Source organism: Thermobia domestica, chromosome 9, assembly GCF_964235325.1.
Source record: "Thermobia domestica chromosome 9, izTheDome1.hap1.1, whole genome shotgun sequence".
Lineage (NCBI taxonomy): Eukaryota > Metazoa > Arthropoda > Insecta > Zygentoma > Lepismatidae > Thermobia > Thermobia domestica.
Window position 1 is genome coordinate 91114048 of NC_137462.1, and position 19815 is coordinate 91133862.

A 19815-nucleotide genomic window follows, 5' to 3' on the forward strand; every position below is an offset into this window, starting at 1 on the left:
TTGGAGTGATAGATTGGAAATAAGCGAAATGTATCCAAGCTGATTACAAACTTGAATAGTGTAGAATTTATATTATCCATGTTATTACAAATCATGTTACTACGGAATGTCTACTTTAGTTAACATCTGCAAAAGCTCCTCAGGTCCATTTCTCTCATTACTTTCAAAAAAATATGTGTGCCCATATTAAACTGAATTCAAAAGTTCATATTTCACTGACTGTTAATGATATTTTAACGTGTTGTGGTTGACAACTCTTTTTATAGAAAAGAAGTGAACAAAGGACTGGCGTTGTGCTCCTAGACAGATCTGACTATAAATCCAGTGACAAATTATATATAACGCATAGATACCAAGTTTCAGCTTATTATTCATTACCCTGATTTAACTATAGCTCCAAAAAGCTACAGTTTTTTTTTTTCTGCATACCTGTAAACTTGGCTATTATTTCACAACAACTGCAGCGAACGAACTTGGTCTGCTCTCTGCAAATTCATGAAACTCCAAACAATGCTACGAACTTCGTTGTTTTCCTCTTGCGCAAGGTATGTGTGTGCTATGTGAGTTTAAGCTTCGTGCTGCTCATATTTTCGGACTGCTCATATTAAACTGACTTCCCCTAGTCAAATAATCAATATTTTGTTTTTGTATTGTTAGAACTAGCAATTGTATGCAAAAGGAAAATATAAGATAATGCTTAATCAGGTAAAAAAAAAAAAAAAAATTGATAAATAATCGTAGACTAATGAGGTTCTCCGGCAGTCACGTAGCGTAGAGAGTAATTAGAAAAAAAAAACTTATGGAGAAAAATGAAATGAAATCTTTTGTTTTACGTCCCACGATTATGCCGGTTAGACTAAAGGAGACGGTAATGATGAGAAATGAATGAAATGGTGGAATGATGAAATTGGGAGGAAACGGGAGAGAACCGAGGGAACCCACGAGCACGGTGTTCGTCCTGTTATGGAGAAAGTCATTGCATATAAAAAGGTAATGGAGAGGACAGGCATCATTCAGAAATCAAGCAGTAAATCATCGAGTACTCATTCAGATTTTAATCCAATGAGATAGCTGGACTTGAACATGGGTGGAAAATTGCTATTGTTACCGTAAGTTGCATTTTTTTACTTTTGTGTATCAAATGTCATTTTTAGGCTCCAAGCTAAACGAATTGATTTCCCGAGTAATAGCTAAAATTTAGTTTGTATCCTTAGTTTTTTATTTCATGGAAATAAAGCCTTGATTTTTGTATTAATAGAAGAAAAGAAATATTAATCTATTGATTTGACTTTACTCTTAGATTAATTTGATATATGACAGGCAGAGATGCTTGGCTACCGAGAAAAAAACAACTCAAAAAACCTAACTACTATACTATTTAAATATTATACATATTCCTTCGCTTTACACCTAGCTTCTGGTTTGATATTTTCTGTATTGTTATAGAAGCAATTTTCTTTATTGTTATGGTCATCTCTGTGTTCGAAAAATGGCCAAACTTTTTCTGCAAAGCAGAGTGTTTTCCACCATCTTGTTTCCGCAATAACTGTAAGGTACCTTTGTTGACATTAGTTCTTCCAAATGTCCTTTCGCAGATAATACTCACACATAAATACCGCACACTCATTCAGCACAACAAGAAATGACACATAATCAAGGCAACATTTCGTCAGATCGCATATGACAAGATTGAGTAGAGCGTAACACGACACATGTAACTGATCATAGGTGTTTTGAAAAATCCAAACATTATCCTTGCATGTTACTTGCACCATCGATTGCATTTCCAATACACATCTTAATATCAACGTTCAACTTGATATTAATTTCCAGCAGTAAACCACAAAGATACTGGTTTGTGGTAGATATGCAGTTTAGAACTGCAACAATTCTTTCTTTTAACAATAGTTTTAACAACATACCGTAAAACAACAGAGCACTGGTGTGTTGAGTAGTGTCTAGTAGAACAGAAACCATTCCAGCTTGAGAGATTTCTTTCGAAATATCTTCTCTGATAAGTATGTTGATAGCACCCAAAACATAATTCACCGTGTTTTTTTTTAGTTATGTGACCATCATCCTGCTTACTTCCTCGTACATGACTCAGTTTACTCTTCTCGATAACCTTCTCTAAATTACTTATGAGCGGAAGGTCAAATTTGCTTGACAAAAGAATAATATCCAAACAGTTTCCACAATGTGTAGCTGTGTCTTCCAGTCTATAGGCTGCTTCATTTCCTTTTCCTCTGTAAGTAAGTCCTTTTCCACCAATGAGATTAAGCACTTCGACAACCGGTCTGTTCTTCTCAATCTGATACTCCGTTTTATCTGCCCATGAGGAAGCAGTTCCTTAACACTACGTTCTCTATTGTTAGATACGTAAGCATCCACGCTGGTTTGGTGTAGTTTGGAAGACCCGTGTTCTCTTGGTCGCTGATAAGTTTGTTTAGTGTTATATTCGTTACGCACAGAGCCTTTAAGAAACATGTTTGTTCGATCTGCGGAATAAGCTTTAGCACACGCTGCAAGAAATGCATTTTGAGCAGGACAATATTACAGCCAAACCCTGTTCGTACCATCTGCTCGTTTATAAGCGAACTCAGGATTAAAGGTTATGCTTTATTTTGGTTGATGGGATGGATCTCAAAAACTTCAGGACATCATCTTCTTATGCAAAAGTTCGTTGCTCTGTCCCCTGCTACAGCACGCTTTTCAATGTTTTCCCTGACTTTGGAATCGGCATCACTAGAACTCGAGTTTTTTCGTTCATTTTCTTCTTTGAAAGCAACAATCGTAGCTTATGATGGAAGAGCACTAATTTCAAGACTTACGGAATTGGAACCTTCTTGTTCATTTCCCATTTTCCACTCTGACGGTGACATTCGTAATTGATGTGGTGGGAGCACTAATTTCAGCATTCATGAAACTAGAGTTTTCCTGTTCCAGTAGCATTCGTAGCAGATGAGGTAGGATCGCTAACTTCAACACTATATTCAGTCTGTTCGCAGTCAGTAGCTGATAGTCTTGCAGGCTTGGAGATACTAGATAAGTATGTGATCTTTTTGCATGCTTCTAATAACTTTGCCTTCTTTCCACTACACCGCACCGATTTTCACGATTTAAGGCTCGGTTTATCTAGCACGAAATTTTCTTTTATATGTTGCATGTGGGGGCGATTCGTTGAGGGGGCGCACCGGGTGCTGCCCGGTAGCCCGGTGGCCCTTATCTGCCCCTGAGTATTAATATTAGTAGTAGTAGTAGTAGTAGTAGTAGTAGTAGTAGTAGTAGTAGTGTATTAATAGTAGTAGTAGTAGGAGGAGGATGAGTAGGATCGGGTTAGGAGCCCCGCAGGGCTTGTTTTATTTCACCTTAACCCCAATGATATAAATTTTGTAAGTAAATTAAAATAGCTGGCTAGGGTAGCGCGCGAAAAAACGTACTTCCGGGAGTACTACTCTTCCGAGCGGGTCGTCACCGTAGTCGGGTCAATACTTCACTTCGGAACTAATATGTGCACTATCCAAATATCAATCAATGTTTCAGAATCCTGCGGTACTTCCGCAACAATATTTATAGAGGTAGTTGGTGAGTACTTCAATTTATATGCCCATAGCTAAACTCCCTCCATAAAAATTGTTGCGGAGTACCTTACGATTTTGAAACATGGATTTTTGTTTAGGGCACATAACATTTCCTAAGTGAAGTCTTCACCCGACTACGGTAGGTTCCACAGGTTCGGAGCTATGGGTCATTAAAGTTCATTTTTTCATTTTTTTGGCAGCCTATAAATCGGAAATGAAGCATCTGTGCACCCAGCTTGGTCTATACTTTTTGTCTTATCTTGGTGTCAGGAATCACCTCCTAAACGTTGTCGGTGTTGTTTTGAAACATCTTGTATATTGTCATATCGAAAGCAAAGTTCTTTGTTATTTACATATAATCGTGGACTATCACGCTTAAAAAGAACTCAACAGTTTGAAATGCATTTCGAAATATAGTGCGTAATTCAAGCTCTTTTTATCATGTAACTTTGAAAAATAAAATGAAATCTTTGAGTTTTACGTCCCACGCTTATGCCGGTTAGGCTAAAGGAGACGGTGATGATGAGTATTGAATGAAATGGTGGAATGAAGAAAGTGGGAAGAAACGGGAGGACCCCGAGGAAACCTACGCACACGGTGTTTGTCCGCCACAAAGTTCACTTGGAGAGTGCTGGGGTCGAACCCGAGACCCCAAGCACCAGAGGTGAACGCTCTACCACTGAGCCACCGCGGCCCACATGTAATTTTGATTATAGAGGCGTCATTAACTTGTTCCGCCACCAATGAATTTCGAGTTGGTTTCTTTTTGCATCGTTTTGTGCGCGTCTTGTTCCGTTTTGTGCGCCTATTCCCACGTTTTGTGCGCCACCGGAAGTTGGTCAAAAAGGGGCTAAAAATATGGCAGAACGGGTTACTGCTGTTCCGCCATCAACGAATTTTGAGGTCATTCCCATCACATCGTTTTGTGCGCCTATTTCCACGTTTTGTGCGCCACCGAAAGTGGGTCAAAATGGGCCTCCAAGGTGGGGCAAAGGTGACCCACTGTTCCGCCACCAATGAATTTCGAGGTGGTTTCCTTTGCATCGTTTTGTGCGCGTCTTGTACCGTTTTGTGCGCCTATTCCCACGTTTTGTGCACCACCGGAAGTGGGTCAAAACGGGCCTACAAATATGGCGGAACAAGTTAATGCTCTTCCACGACCAAGGAATTTTGAGGTCATTCCCATCAGATCGTTTTGTGCGTGTTTTGTGCCGTTTTGTGTGCCTATTTCCACGTTTTGTGAGCTAATTTCCACGTTTTGTGCGCCATTGGAAGTAGGTCAAAATGGGCCTACAAGATGGGGCAAAAGTGACTCACTGTTCCGCCACCAATGAATTTCGAGGTGGTTTCTTTTGCATCGTTTTGTGTGCGTTTTGTGCTGTTTTCTCCGCCTATTCCCACGTTTTGTGCGCCACCGGAAGTTGGTCAAAAACGGGCATACAAATATGGCGGAACAAGTTAATGCTGTTCCGCCACCAACGAATTTTCAGCTCATTCCCATCACATCGTTTTGTGCGTGTTTTGTGCGCCTATTTCCACGTTTTGTGCGCCATCGGAAGTAGGTCAAAATGGGCCTCCAAGGTGGGGCAAAAGTGACCCACTGTTCCGCCACCAATGAATTTTGAGGTGGCTTCTTTTGCATAGTTTTGTGCGCGTCTTGTGCGCTTATTCCCACGTTTTGTGCGCCACCGGAAGTGGGTCAAAACGGGCCTATAAATATGGCGGAACTAGTTAATGCTGTTCTCCGACGAACGAATTTTGAGGTCGTTTCCATCACATCATTTTATACGTCTTTTCTGTCGTTTTGTGCGCCTATTTCCATGTTTTGTGCGCCATCCGAAGCGGGTCATAATGGGTCTCCAAGGTGGGACAAAAGTGACCCACTGTTCCGGCACCAATGAATTTCGAGATGGCTTGTTTTCCATCGTTTTGTGTGTGTTTTTTGACGTGTCACCGGAAGTGGGTCAAAATGGGCCTACTAGTGTGGCGGAACAAGTTAAAGCTCTTCCGCCACAAACCAATTTTGAGATCGTTTACATCACATCGTTTTGTACGTGTTGTGTGCCCTTCTGTGTGCCTATTTCCACGTTATGTGCGCCACCGAAAGTGGGTCAAAATGGGCGTCATTAACTTGTACCGCCAATAATGAATTTTCATCGGAAGTGGGTCAAAATGGGCATAAAGGTGGGACAAAAGTGACCCACTGTTCCGCCACCAATAAATTTCGAGATGGCTTGATTTCTATCGTTTTGTGCATGGTTTCTGCGCTTATTCCCACGTTTTGTGCGCCATAGCAAGTGGATCGAAATGGGCATCGAATGTGGGACGAAAGTGACCCACTCTTCCGCCACCAACAAAATTTGACGTCGCTTCCATCACATCGTTTTGTGCGCCTATTTCCACGTTTTGTATGCCATCGTAAGAGTGTCAGAATGGGCCTCCAAGGTGGGACAAAAATGACCCACTGTTCCATGACCAACGAATTTCGAGATGGCTTGTTTTCCATCGTTTTGTGCGTGTGTTGTGCCGTTTTTTGCGTTATTACCACGTTTTGTCCATCAACGGAAGTAGGTCAAACCGGGCCTACAAATTTGGCGGAACAAGTTAATGCTGTTCCGCCACCAACAAAATTTGAGGTCGTTTCCATCACATCAATTTGTGCGTGTATTGTGCGGTATTGTGCGCCTATTTCCGAGTTTTGTGCGCTATCGGAAGTGGCTGAAAATGAGCCTCCATATATGGAGGACAGCATTAAATTGTTCCGCCGCTAACGAATTTTAAAATGGTTTCTATTGCATCGTTTAGTGCGTGTTTTGTGCCGTTTTGTGCGCCATCGGAAGTGGGTCAAACTGGCCCTCCATATAGAAGACAGCATTAAATTGTTTCGGAACCAATGAATTTCAAGGTGAATTCTTTTGCATCGTTTTGTACCGTTTTGTGCGCCTATTCCCACGTTTTGTGCGCCACCGAAAGTGGGTCAAAATGGGCGTCATTAACTAGTACCGCCAATAATGAATTTTGAAATGGCTACTCTTCCATGGTTTTGTGCGTGTTTTGTGCAGTTTTGTGCGCATATTCACACATTTTGTGTATCAACGGAAGTGGGTCAAATGGTCTTAAAAATATGGCGGAACAAGTTAATGCTGTTCTCCATATATGGAGGCTCATTTTGAGCCACTTCCGACAATGCACAAAACGCGGAAATAGGCGCTGAATACCGAACAGAACACGAACAAAATAATGTGATGAAAACCGCCCCAAATTTCGTTGGTGGCGGAACAGCATTAACTTTTTCAGCCATATTTGTAGGCTCGTTTTGATCCACTTCCGGTGGCGCACAAAACGGCACAATACGCGCAAAAAACGACGCAAAAGAAGCCACCTCGAAATTCATTGGTGGCGAAAGAGTGGGTCACTTTTGCCCCACCTTGGAGGCCCATTTTCACCTACTTCCGATGGCGCACAAAACGTGGAAATAGGCGCACAAAACGGTACAAAACACGCACAAAACGATGTGATCGGAATGACCTGGTGGCGGAACAGCATTAACTTGTTCCGCCATATTTGTAGGCCCGTATTGACCCACTTCCGGTGGCGCACAAAACGTGGTAATAGGCGTACAAAACGGCACAAAACGCGCACAAACCGATGCAAGAAAACACCTCGAAATACATTGGTGGCGGAACAGTGGGTCACTTTTGCCCCACATTGGAGGCCCATTTTGACCCACTTCTGATGGCGCGCAAAACGTGGGAATAGGCGCACACAACAGCACAAAACGCGCACAAAACGATGCAAAAGAAACTACCTTGAAATTCATTGGTGGCGGAACAGTGGGTCACTTTTGAGCCACCTTGGGGCCCATTTTTACCCACTTCCGATGGCGCACAAAACATGGAAATAGGCGCACAAAACGATGTGACGGGAATGACCTCAAAATTCGTTGCTGGCGGAACAGCATTAACTTGTACCGCCATATTTGTAGGCCCGTTTTGACCCACTTCCGATGGCGCACAAAACGGCACAATACGCGCAAAAAACGATGCAAAAGAAACTACCTCGAAATTCATTGGTGGCGGAACAGTAGGTCACTTTTGCCCCACCTTGGAGGCCCATTTTGACCCACTTCCGATGGCGCACAAAACATGTAAATAGGCGCACAAAACGGCACAAAACACGCACAAAACGATGTGATGGGAATGACCTCAAAATTCGTTGGTCACGGAACAGCATTAACTTGTTCCGCCATATTTGTATACCCGTTTTCATCCACTTCCGGTGGCGCACAAAACGATGCAAAAGAAGCCACCTCGAAATTCATTTGTGGCGGAACAGTGGGTCGCTTTTGCCCCACCTTGAAGGCCCATTTTAACCCACTTTCGATGGCGCACAAAACGTGGAAATAGGCGCATAAAGCGGCACGAAACACGTACAAAACGATGTGATGGGAATGACCTCAAAACTCGTTGGTGGCGGAACAGCATTAACTTGTTCCGCCATATTTGTATGCCCGTTTTGACCCACTTCCGATGGCGCACGAAACTTGGGAATAAACGCACAAAACGGCACAAAACGCGCACAAAACGATGCAAAAGAAACCACCTCGAAATTCATTAGTGGCGGAACAGTGGGTCACTTTTGCCCCACCTTGGAGGCCCATTTTGACCTACTTCCGATGGCGCGTAAAACGTGGAAATTAGCGCACAAAACGTGGAAATAGGCTCACAAAACGTGGAAATAGGAGCAGAAAACGGCACAAAACACGCACAAAACGATGTGATGGGAATGACCTCAAAATACGTTGGTGGCGGAACAGCATTAACTTGTTCCGCCATATTTTTAGGACCGTTTTGACCCACTTCCGGTGGCGCACAAAACGTGGGAATAAACGCACAAAACGGCACAAAACGCGCACAAAACGATGCAAAAGAAACCACCTCGAGATTCATTGGTGGCGGAACAGTGGGTCATATTTGCCCCACCTTGGAGGCCCATTTTGACCTACTTCCGATGGCGCACAAAACGTGGAAATAGGCACACAAAACGGCAGAAAACACGCACAAAACGAAGTGATGGGAATGACCTCAAAATTCGTTGGTAGCGGAACAGCATGAACTTGTTCCGCCATATTTTTGGACCGTTTTGACCTACTTCCGGTGGCGCACAAAACGTGGGAATAAACGCACAAAACGGAACAAAACGCGCACAAAACGATGCAAAAGAAACCACCTCGAGATTCATTGGTGGCGGAACAGTTGGTCATATTTGCCCCACCTTGGAGGCCCATTTTGACCCACTTCCGATGGCGTACAAAACGTGGAAATAGGCGCACAAAACGGCACAAAACGATGTGATGGGAATGACCACAAAATTCCTTGGTGGCGGAACAGCATTAACTTGTTCCGCTATATTTGTAGGCCCGTTTTGATTCACTTCCTGTAACGTACAAAACGTGGGAATAGGCGTACAAAACTGCACAAAACGCGCACAAAACGATGTGATGGGAATGACCTCAAAACTCGTTGGTGGCGGAACAGGATTAACTTGTTCCGCCATATTTGTAGGCCCGTATTGACCCACTTCCGGTGGCGCACAAAACAGCACAAAACGCGCACAAAACGATGGAAAAGAAACTACCTCGAAATTCATTGGTGGCGGAACAGTCGGTCACTTTTGCCCCACCTTGGAGGCCCATTTTGACCCACTTCCGATGGCGCACAAAACATGGAAATAGGCGCACAAAACGGCACAAAACACGCACAAAACGATGTGATGGGAATGACCTCAAAATTCGTTGGTCACGGAACAGCATTAACTTGTTCCGCCATATTTGTATACTCGTTTTGATCCACTTCCAGTGGCGGACAAAACGATGCAAATGAAGCCACCTCGAAATTCATTGGTGGCGGAACAGTGGGTCACTTTTGCCCCACCTTGGAGGCCCATTTTGACCCATTTTCGATGGCGCAGAAAACGTGGAAATAGGCGTATAAAGCGGCACAAAAGACGCACAAAACGATGTGATGCGAATGACCTCAAAACTCGTTGGTAGCGGAACAGCATTAACTTGTTCCGCCATATTTGTATGCCCGTTTTTACCCACTTCCGATGGCGCACGAAACGTGGGAATAAACGCACAAAACGATGTGATGGGAATTACCTCAAAATACGTTGGTGGCGGAACAGCATGAACTTGTTCCGCCATATTTTTGGACCGTTTTCACCTACTTCAGGTGGCGCACAAAACGTGGGAATAAACGCACAAAACGGCACAAAACGCGCACAAAACGATGCAAAAGAAACCACCTCGAGATTCATTGGTGGCGGAACAGTGGGTCAATTTTGCCCCACCTTGGAGGCCCATTTTGACCTACTTCCGATGGCGCACAAAACGTGAAAATAGGCACACAAAACGGCACAAAACACGCACAAAACGAAGTGATGGGAATGACCTCAAAATTCGTTGGTGGCGGAACAGCATTAACTTGTTCCGCCATATTTGTAGACCCGTTTTGACTACCTTTCGCTGGCGCACAAAACGTGGGAATAGACGCACAAAACGGCACAAAACCATGCAAAAGAAACCATCTCGAAATTCCTTGGTGGCGGATCAGTTGGTCATATTTGCCCCACCTTGGAGGCCCATTTTGACCCACTTCCGATGGCGTACAAAACGAGGAAATAGGCGCACAAAACGGCACAAAACGATGTGATGGGAATGACTACAAAATTCGTTTGTGGCGGAACAGCATTAACTTGTTCCACTATATTTGTAGGCCCGTTTTCATCCACTTCCGGTGGCGCACAAAACGTGGGAATAGGCGTACAAAACGGCACAAAACGCGCACAAAACGATGTGATGGGAATGACCTCAAAACTCGTTGGTGGCGGAACAGGATTAACTTGTTCCGCCATATTTGTATGCCCGTTTTGACCCACTTCCGATGGCGCACGAAACGTGGGAATAAACGCACAAAACGGAACAAAACGCGCACAAAACGATGCAAAAGAAACCACCTCGACATTCATTGGTGGCGGAACAGTGGGTCACTTTTGCCCCACCTTGGAGGCCCATTTTGACCCACTTCCGATGGCGCACAAAACGGCACAAAACACGCACAAAACGATGTGATGGGAATGACCTCAATTCGTTGGTGGCGGAACAGCATTAACTTGTTCCGCCATATTTGTAGGCCCGTTTTGACCCACTTCCGGTGGCGCACAAAACATGGGAATAGGCGCACAAGACGCGCACAAAACGATGCAAAAGAAACCACCTCGAAATTCATTGGTGGCGGAACAGTGGGTCACTTTTGCCCCACCTAGGAGGCCCATTTTGACCTACTTCCGATGGCGCACAAAACGTGGAAATAGGCGCACAGAACAGCACAAAATACGCACAAAACGATGTGATGGGAATGACCTCAATTCGTTGGTGGCGGAACAGCATTAACTTGTTCCGCCATATTTGTATGCCCGTTTTGACCCACTTCCGGTGGCGCACGAAACGTGGGAATAGGCGCACAAAACGGCACAAAACGCGCACAAAACGATGCAAAAGAAACTACCTCGAAATTCATTGGTGGCGGAACAAGTTAATGACGCCGATTATAGAACGTATGCTAAATTGTTACCCTGTTATTGAAATGTAAACTTTATAACAGTACTCTGTTCCTGATGTTTCTTTCCTTATCAGCATTTTATGAATTGCGGCTGTGATCGAGATCTCTTTAAATACAAGAAAATCTTTTTTGAATGTAAAAAGCAAAAGACGAATGAAATTTTAGACATACAGGTAAATATGGAAATACAGTATAACCTCGTTAACACGAACTCGCTTAAGCCGAACACTCGGTTAGGACGAACAAAATTTCGGTCCCGGCATCACTGTACGTTATCTTATAGGAAGTTTTATCGGTTAACACGAATTTCGGTTAGCACGAATTACGAACTTATTTTTAGTCCCTTGAGTCAGTAAAGGCTTTCATTTAACACGAACTTTCAACCATTTGTTTGTTTTTTCAGATCATTTTTCTTATTTCAGATTTCACTCCAGATCAGTTTTTGTCATACAGTATTTATACAGACGAAAATTGCCTTGTAAATAAGAGAAAAACAGAAACAGGTATCTTTCCTCTCTTATGAGGTGTTGATTCTGTCGTCCATCAAGCGCTGAACATGCAGGTGTTTTGGCAGACGAGCTGCTGGCGACAGCTCGAGACAAAACATTTCTCCCCTGTAACTCCAAACTGGTGACAGCAGTCATAACTACCTTTCCGTTACTAGCGGTACCCAACCTCCCTGCGGAGTTATCAATTTTATAACTTGACGTGGATTTTCTGCGTGGATTTTTTTTTATTCTTCGAAGATAGGATAATAAGCTTACTGTAGTGTTTTCACTTTTTCAGAAGACGGTACCGAGACCGAAGCTAGTCTCGATCTCGATCTTAACTCGAATTTGAGACCGAGCCGTGCTTTTTGAAATCGAGACGAGACCGAAACTCTCAGTCTCTTCTCGATACAATTATGTGGATGGTATCAAGACGGAGAATAGTCTTGGTCTCGTCTCGAATTTGGAACCGAGACGAGACCGAGACTACTCAGTCTCGTCTCAATACCATCTCTAGAGTTTTCTATGATATACATAATATACTGTAGTGGTATATATAGTCTGTATACTGTAGTGCGTATGTATGAAGAAAATGTATTCGAATAATAAAATTTGGGTCCCCGGTTAACACGAATTTTTTTAACACGAACTCCTGATTTTTCAGTCCCTTGGAATTCGTGTTAACGAGGGTTTACTGTAATAATATTCACAACAAATAGAAACTGAAAAATAATAAATGCAAAAAATGTATTTATAAAAGTGGTACTACGGTTGTATTATCAAATTGAAGAATAACATATTTATAAGGGAAAAAAATCATCTTCGTGTTTCTAATGAAATTAAGTCATACAGTAACTCACTGTACTCTTTCGTAAACTTGTCACGAATTGCATACACACACACCTCGTTTCTTCCGAAATCACTTTACAAAACTCAGAACTCCTAAATTTATGTACATCTTGTCTCCGTGCAGGTTGTTTTTCTGAACTTTTGTATTAAGAAATTTGTCAACTTCAAATTAAAAATTTCAAAAACCGCTTTGTTGGTTGGATTAGGTCTAGCATTTCTTTAGCAGCGAGCCTATACAGGATGGCCCAAAAGTAGCTATACAGTCCCGTACTGATCAACTCATTGCTTTTTATATCATTTCTTATTGTTATCAATCAGGGAGACTTAGTTTCTTTATTATTTATTCTTAATGTCTTTTTACTTATATCTTAAGCTCAGAACAGCCGAAGCAAATAAACCTATAAGCTAGAATGTTATACTTGATAAATGCAGGGGTGTATATCCTTTTGGGCCACCTACAGCTTAACGTGGGACCCGAATCATATGACTGAATACTCTGGAATATTTGGCAATAATTGTTCTTCAAACCACTTTTTAAATTTATCACTGTCCATTTCTTGATAACAATCTTTCGTTAATCTTGACCGGAATACTAAAAACGTCGGAACAATGTTATATAAGTTAATGCAATTCCCCTACAAACGTAAGTATCAGGCTGTCGTCGGAGTTGTGAAAACGATAACAAAATTTAAAAAAAAAGAAAAAAATGAACCCTGTAATCACATAGCAATCCACAAACAAGAAATCATCTGATTATAAAATGGTGAAGTAACCCTCATTTGCTCACTTGTGTATTTACTCATTTGCTTCCATTGTGTGACCCCATAATCTTTTCAATGATGCATTAAATGATGTAGGCTCCTTATTTAAATTTTTGGGTCACCATAGAAGATCCCATGATAGTGCAAGCAGAGCACTAAATTCCATTCTCTCTCTGATAGTTTCCTATCATTTTTTGTTTAAATATCTTTTAACGGCCAGCCGTCTGTGATTTAGAGGCACTGGTCGTATCTTGCTCAGCATACGGCCTCGCATCTCATGTATTAGCCTGTCGTGCATTTGCTCTTAACATTTCCCTAATTTGGCCAGTTTGGGGCTTCGCCTCCTGACCCCGTGTTTACTCGGCCTACGGCCTCGCACCTCTTAAACCCATAATTCTATCAAATTTCAAGTTTCTTTTCATATCTATTTAAAAGATAATATTTCGTATTTAAAGAAAATGTCCATTTAAAAAGCATGGTAATTTCTTCATCCCCTCTGTAAACCCCTTAAAAACTAAAAATATTCAGTAATAAAGCTACAATCATGCCAAATTTATTATTCTAATCCTGCCGGAACTGCGTGAACATTTTGGAGTATAGAAGATGTCTCACGACACATGGGAACATGGGGAAGATTTTTCAGTTCCCCATAAAACCACTATACAGTTGGAAAATTTTATTTTTAGTGCTTTATTTAGGTAACGGAAACGAAAACGTACAAGCATACTGCATTTCAAGTTTTTAATCAATTCCAAGTACGTAACATATGTACTTATAGGTCCGAAAAAAGGTCCGTTTAAATAACATGGGGGGTTTCTTCATCTCCCTTTAGGGTCCCTAAAAATTAAAAATATTCGATTTCGGCAATTTTTCTGTCGGTTACTCCCGAAAAGCTACAATCATGTCAAATTTAATCATTGTAGCCTTACAGAGAGTGCCCGATAATTTTGGGTTGTAAAAGGTGTCCCATATAAATAACATGGGGAAAATTTGTCAGTTCCTCATAAAACCACTCTAATGTTCGAAATTTTTATTTTTAGTGATTTATTTAGGTAACGCAAACAAAAACGTAGAAGCATACCGAATTTTAACTTTTAGTTCCAAGTACCTAAAACATGAGATTATAGGGCCGAAAAAGGTCCATTTAAATAACATGGGGAGTTCCTTCATCCCCCTTTAGACCCCCTAAAAATTAAAAATATTCACTTTTGGCAATTTTCCTGTGGGTTACTTCCGAAACACAACAATCATACCAAATTTCAACTTTCCAAGTCAACCGGAAATACCCGTTATTTTATGTCAGTTCGTGTAGTTTAATATATAGTTAGGATATTCGGCATCATGATGATGATAACGTCCCCGTAGAACCTGTTATCAAATTATCAAACTCAATTTGCATGTTTTTTTGTTTTTTTGGGGGGGAGTTCTGTGAGAAGTTCGCAGAGAGAGAGTCTCATGACCACTGCCTGTGGTATGAATATTTCAATTACTAATTTTGTCTATTTCCCTAATATTTCAATGAGGCATTTGCGTCATTACGTTACTTTTTTTTCACGTAGACACTTCTGTAGACTCATGTGTTGTTCCGGTTCTGTGTCTGAAATAATGACAGAAAATATGATAGTATAGTAAGAGTTTTGTTTACGCTATATTATTAACCAGCTTGGTAATATTCCATTCTGAAATCGATTTGAAGGTCTTTATAGTTACAAGTACCTGAACTTGTCATCATCATATTTTCTACGCAACAATCACGTTTTAGTGAACTGATTATTGACCTCTGAACTCCTGTTTACGATAAGGTTATATGTTGAACGCACTCGTATAATAATTATTATCATTCTGTTAAATGAACGAAACGAATAGCAGAAATAAGGATAATGGATAAGAAGCAGTTTAAAATGAAAATTGTACTAATTCAAGACTTATAAAGGTTTTGAGTGATTTCAGGAGAGCGAGCACTTCATTTCTTCAATAATTCAAATTTTAATTTTAAATTCAACCATAATGGAAATAAATTCATACTTCCACTATAATTTTGAGAACGATACTAGGAGCGTATGAATCAGGGCGTGAATGACAAACTTTCATTATTTTATTACTGAAATTGTTTGCCTGGAAATGGTGAATAAAGAATTCAGACATTTTCCGTTGCTAAGTGGACTAGCAAGCACTACTAGAGAAGTACTAGGACATTTCCATTATGGACTACGGAGTTAGATTCTTCAGGAAAACCACTTTACATGGATTTGGGACAATTGCACAAAAAGGAGTACATGTTGCTGAAAGGTAATACAGAAACATTTATTAATTTAAGAAAATATAAGATTATTGTATTAGTCTTCGCCAGCCTGTTGAACCATTTGCAGATGTCTGATAACCTTTGAATACCTGTCAAAGCCCCACTTTGTGAGAGGGTGTTGACAGTGAGCCTTAAGGCACGAACAATGCTGGGAATGTGTTGGAAACGTTTGCCCCTGAGAGGTTCTTTCATTTTTCGGAAAATATCCAAATCGCAAGGTCTTATATCCGGTGAGAATGGCGGGTGTACCAGTATCTCCCAGCACCATTGCCGTAACAGAGACTGTACTGGATTGGCTGTATGGTATCTGCCACTGTCGTGTAGGAGAATTGGTCCAGACTCCAGGAGGTATGGAAGTTTGCGCGGTAACGCTGGTCGCAAATGGTGACTGAAGTATGAAGCATAGTATGCAGCATTGACGGTAACGCCCGGTGGAACTTGATGTGACAGGATAATGCCTTCGTGGTCGTATGACATTATCATAACCACAATCACGTTTGCTGGCTCTTGCCTAATCTTTTTCGGTCATGGAGATTCTGGGTGGCGCCATTCACTCGACTGACGTTTCAATTAAGGTTCGTAGGATCTTCCCCACATTTCGTCACTTGCAATAATGCGTTGCAAGAAGTCATCACCTTCCTTATTGTAACGAAGGTGCAAGCGCGCACATTCCCACCTATGCCACTTTTGAACCTCAGTCAGAGCATGGGGTACCCATCTGGCTGCAATTTTCCGCATGTCAAGATTTTGTGTTAGCATGCGGAACGCTGATCCGGAAGAAATGTTCAGCTCCTTCGCCAATTCACTACAAGTCCAGCGCCGATCACCGTCAAGCAGTGTCCGTAGTCTTACAAGATGAATTTCGTCCGTAGCCGTTTGCATATGCTCTCCACCGTGCATTTTATCTGTTGACTGTCGTCCCGCCTGAAATGCTGCAACCCATTTCGCCAATGTCCGATACGGCAGAGCAGCTTCATCACAGGCCTCTATTAATCCTCTGTGAATCGTACTAGCATTTAGCCCTAGTGCCACCTTGAATTTGATAAACACACGCTATTCTGCACGCGTAAACATTGCGTTAGGGCGGTATTTCTCACAACAATCACTTTAACAATGTCTATTCGCCACACACAGCAGTGTTGAACTGACTCGCACACATCCACGGAACACTACGTTCGTCATTTGTCTCCTGCCCACACGACACTCCAACAGTACCAGTGTAGCCAGTTCGAGTTAAGTGACCCTCGTAAGTTAAAGTAAGGGAAGATATTTGACACAACTTAAAGCCTTAAGCAATTATATATTAGCCTAGTTCTGGAAGCTCTAATGTTTGATATTTTACTCAAATGGACTCAGAACACATTTTCTTTCATTTAAGAGATTTGTGTTTTTTTTTTCGGATGTGGTGAATTGTGTTGTAAAGGCCTGAAAAAAACCCGGAAATTTTGGATAAAAAAACAGTTTTTTTTACCGTTTTTCTCCGAGCTTGAAAAAAACGGAAAAATTGGGAAAAATTGAAATTTTCGATTATTTTACTACATTATGCTTTTAAAATGAAAACTATTTTATATTTACTAGTTTACAGTTAGGATCATTGAGTAGTTATGTTTCTTGTATTAGAATAGGGAAATTTTGTGGCAACAAATATATTTGTACCACTCCTTTAAAATTAGAATAGTGATAGAATGGAGTTATGGCTACAAAAGTTTCTAAAATATAGTCCAGTTAGATTAATTAATATAGTCACATTTAAATTATCTTAAGTGATCTTTTAAAGTTACTGTTTTATGGTAGGGAAGTGTTAAAATAACATGGCCAAAATCATATTAGTTAATACCAGTATGTTAAAATCAAATATATATGTTATGGAGATACGTATCTTCCTTGTGGTGTGTAAACCTTCCGGAAATTTCGAATCCATTAGAAAAAATCTTATGTTCGGAAATATTGGCAAAATCCGGAAAATATAATTTAAAAACTATTTCTTCGCCTGATACTAAACTTACGCATATTTGCTGTAACGTGTCTGCAGTATATATACAACGTATTTCGCTAGCAGGAAAAATTCTTAAAGCAACAGCTTTTAATTTTATTTTTTAGTTTTCTGATTTCTAACAAAAATCCCTCTTTATTATTTGTAATTATATTTTTCGAACAATTCAAAAAGAGAGAGGATCTTATTTAGATATATACACATACACCGCACAAGTGCGTAAATTTGAACAGTGACAAATATATTTAAAGAATTTAGCATGTGAAATTTCCGTTCGCTATTATTAAAGACTAGCAGAATACCCGTTCTTTACACGAGGAGAATACGTTTCATTTTGGGTATAAAGGGCTCTAAAACTGTCACCAATGAACTTAGGGACCCCAAAAACTGTGAATTCCACACTAGTATTAGTCATTTTCAATTACTTTTACATGTCACTCTCACCCTTTAGAAGTAACTAATGGGGGCTGAAATTGGATTTAAACGACATCGGAAGTGTCACTGTTCATCTCAGCCACCCTGAAAACTTTATATCGGCCATTTTCGATTATTTTTGTATATACACCCCTTCTCTCTCTCCCAAGTTGTGGCGCTGAATTTGGATTTAAACAGCATCGGAAGTGTTAATGTTCATCTGAGGACCCCCAAAACCATGGATTCAACACTAATATCAATTATTTTGCATCATATATATTAGCAAAGCATATATATATTATTATATACCCAGTTTGCGGGGATAAATTTGGATTTAAACTGTGTCGAAAGTATTACAGTTCACCTCAGTGACCCCGAAAACTATGGATTCGACACTGATATAGGCTATTTTCAACCATTTTTATATATATTCCCTTCCCTCTCTCCTCCCCTGATTTTTTTAAAATTTAAACAGCATCGAAAATGTCACTGTTCATCTCAGCAACTCCGAAAACTATGAGTTCGACACTAAGATCGGTAATTTTCAATATATATCTGCACTTCCTTCCTCCAAGTTACACTTTCAAAGTGAAATGGTAAAATCCATCCCAGGCCCGAACCTCACCTATGTTGAATTTTTTTATCGAGAACAGTCTGGTGGTTCAAGAGTTCTTAAGTTACAAATATAGTCACTTTCATTTATATATATATATATATATATATATATATATATATATATATATATATATATATATATATATATATATATATATATATATGTAGATATAGATATAGATATAGATAATTTGTCGCATTAGAAAACAGTATTTGTTTACATACAAAATTTTGTATGTATATTAGAATTTAAGAATATTAGATAGTGATTATATTTCTTAGTGCGTGAATATTAGTAAAATTTGCCTACTGCTCTTTCGATTAAGAAGTAATTTGGTTAACATTCACAAAATTTCACCAGATCAAAGAGCACATTAAGAACTCAGTTTGATTCAAGAGCCCTATTTGTTGCAACAGAAACGCTTCATGGTGGTAGACGTGTGTGCAACTGTAAAAGTTCTGTAATTAATGCACAACCAGGAGTAAACGACTAAAAGGCTCATAAAGGAAATGAGTTCTGACTATTAATTTTCAAGAATAATTACAACAGTTTTATTTTCGAATGCTTATACTTTAAATATTCACAATATTGAAATTTCTCAATTTATATTTTTCACACGAAAAAAAAAAAAAAAAACTGTTCCATTACTAGTAAAACTAACCTAATACAAAGGTTTTTGTTATTTTCCCAATTTTTCCGGAAAGAAACCGGAAGAAACTGTTTTTTATCAGCCTGTTCAAGATTTCCGGAAATTTTACAATACTAGTGGTGAACCAATTCCATGCTTCATTCATGCTGTTAAGCTCGTACAGTATCATATAGAGTAGGAAAGTTTTATTTTGAAGAGGGAGTCACCTCGAATGGTTGGGAGCTTAGATAGAGGGGAAGCTACCCGTCCTGCCCCTCCCCATAGATAACGGCCCTACTTCAGCGTTCCAATAATGAATTCTGTCTCTGACCATACCTGTATTACAACTGGTAGTTACATGAAATGAAATATAATCTTTCGGATTTAAATCTCATAGTTATGCTCTGTCCTGTAGCTTAAATGAGATGATGATAATGAGAATGAATGATGTAAGTGGGATGAAATGGGATAACCCAAAGAAAACTCACGTACACGATATTTGTCCACCACAAAGTCCACTTGGTGCGAGCTGGGGTCAAACCAGGAATAACATACATTAGA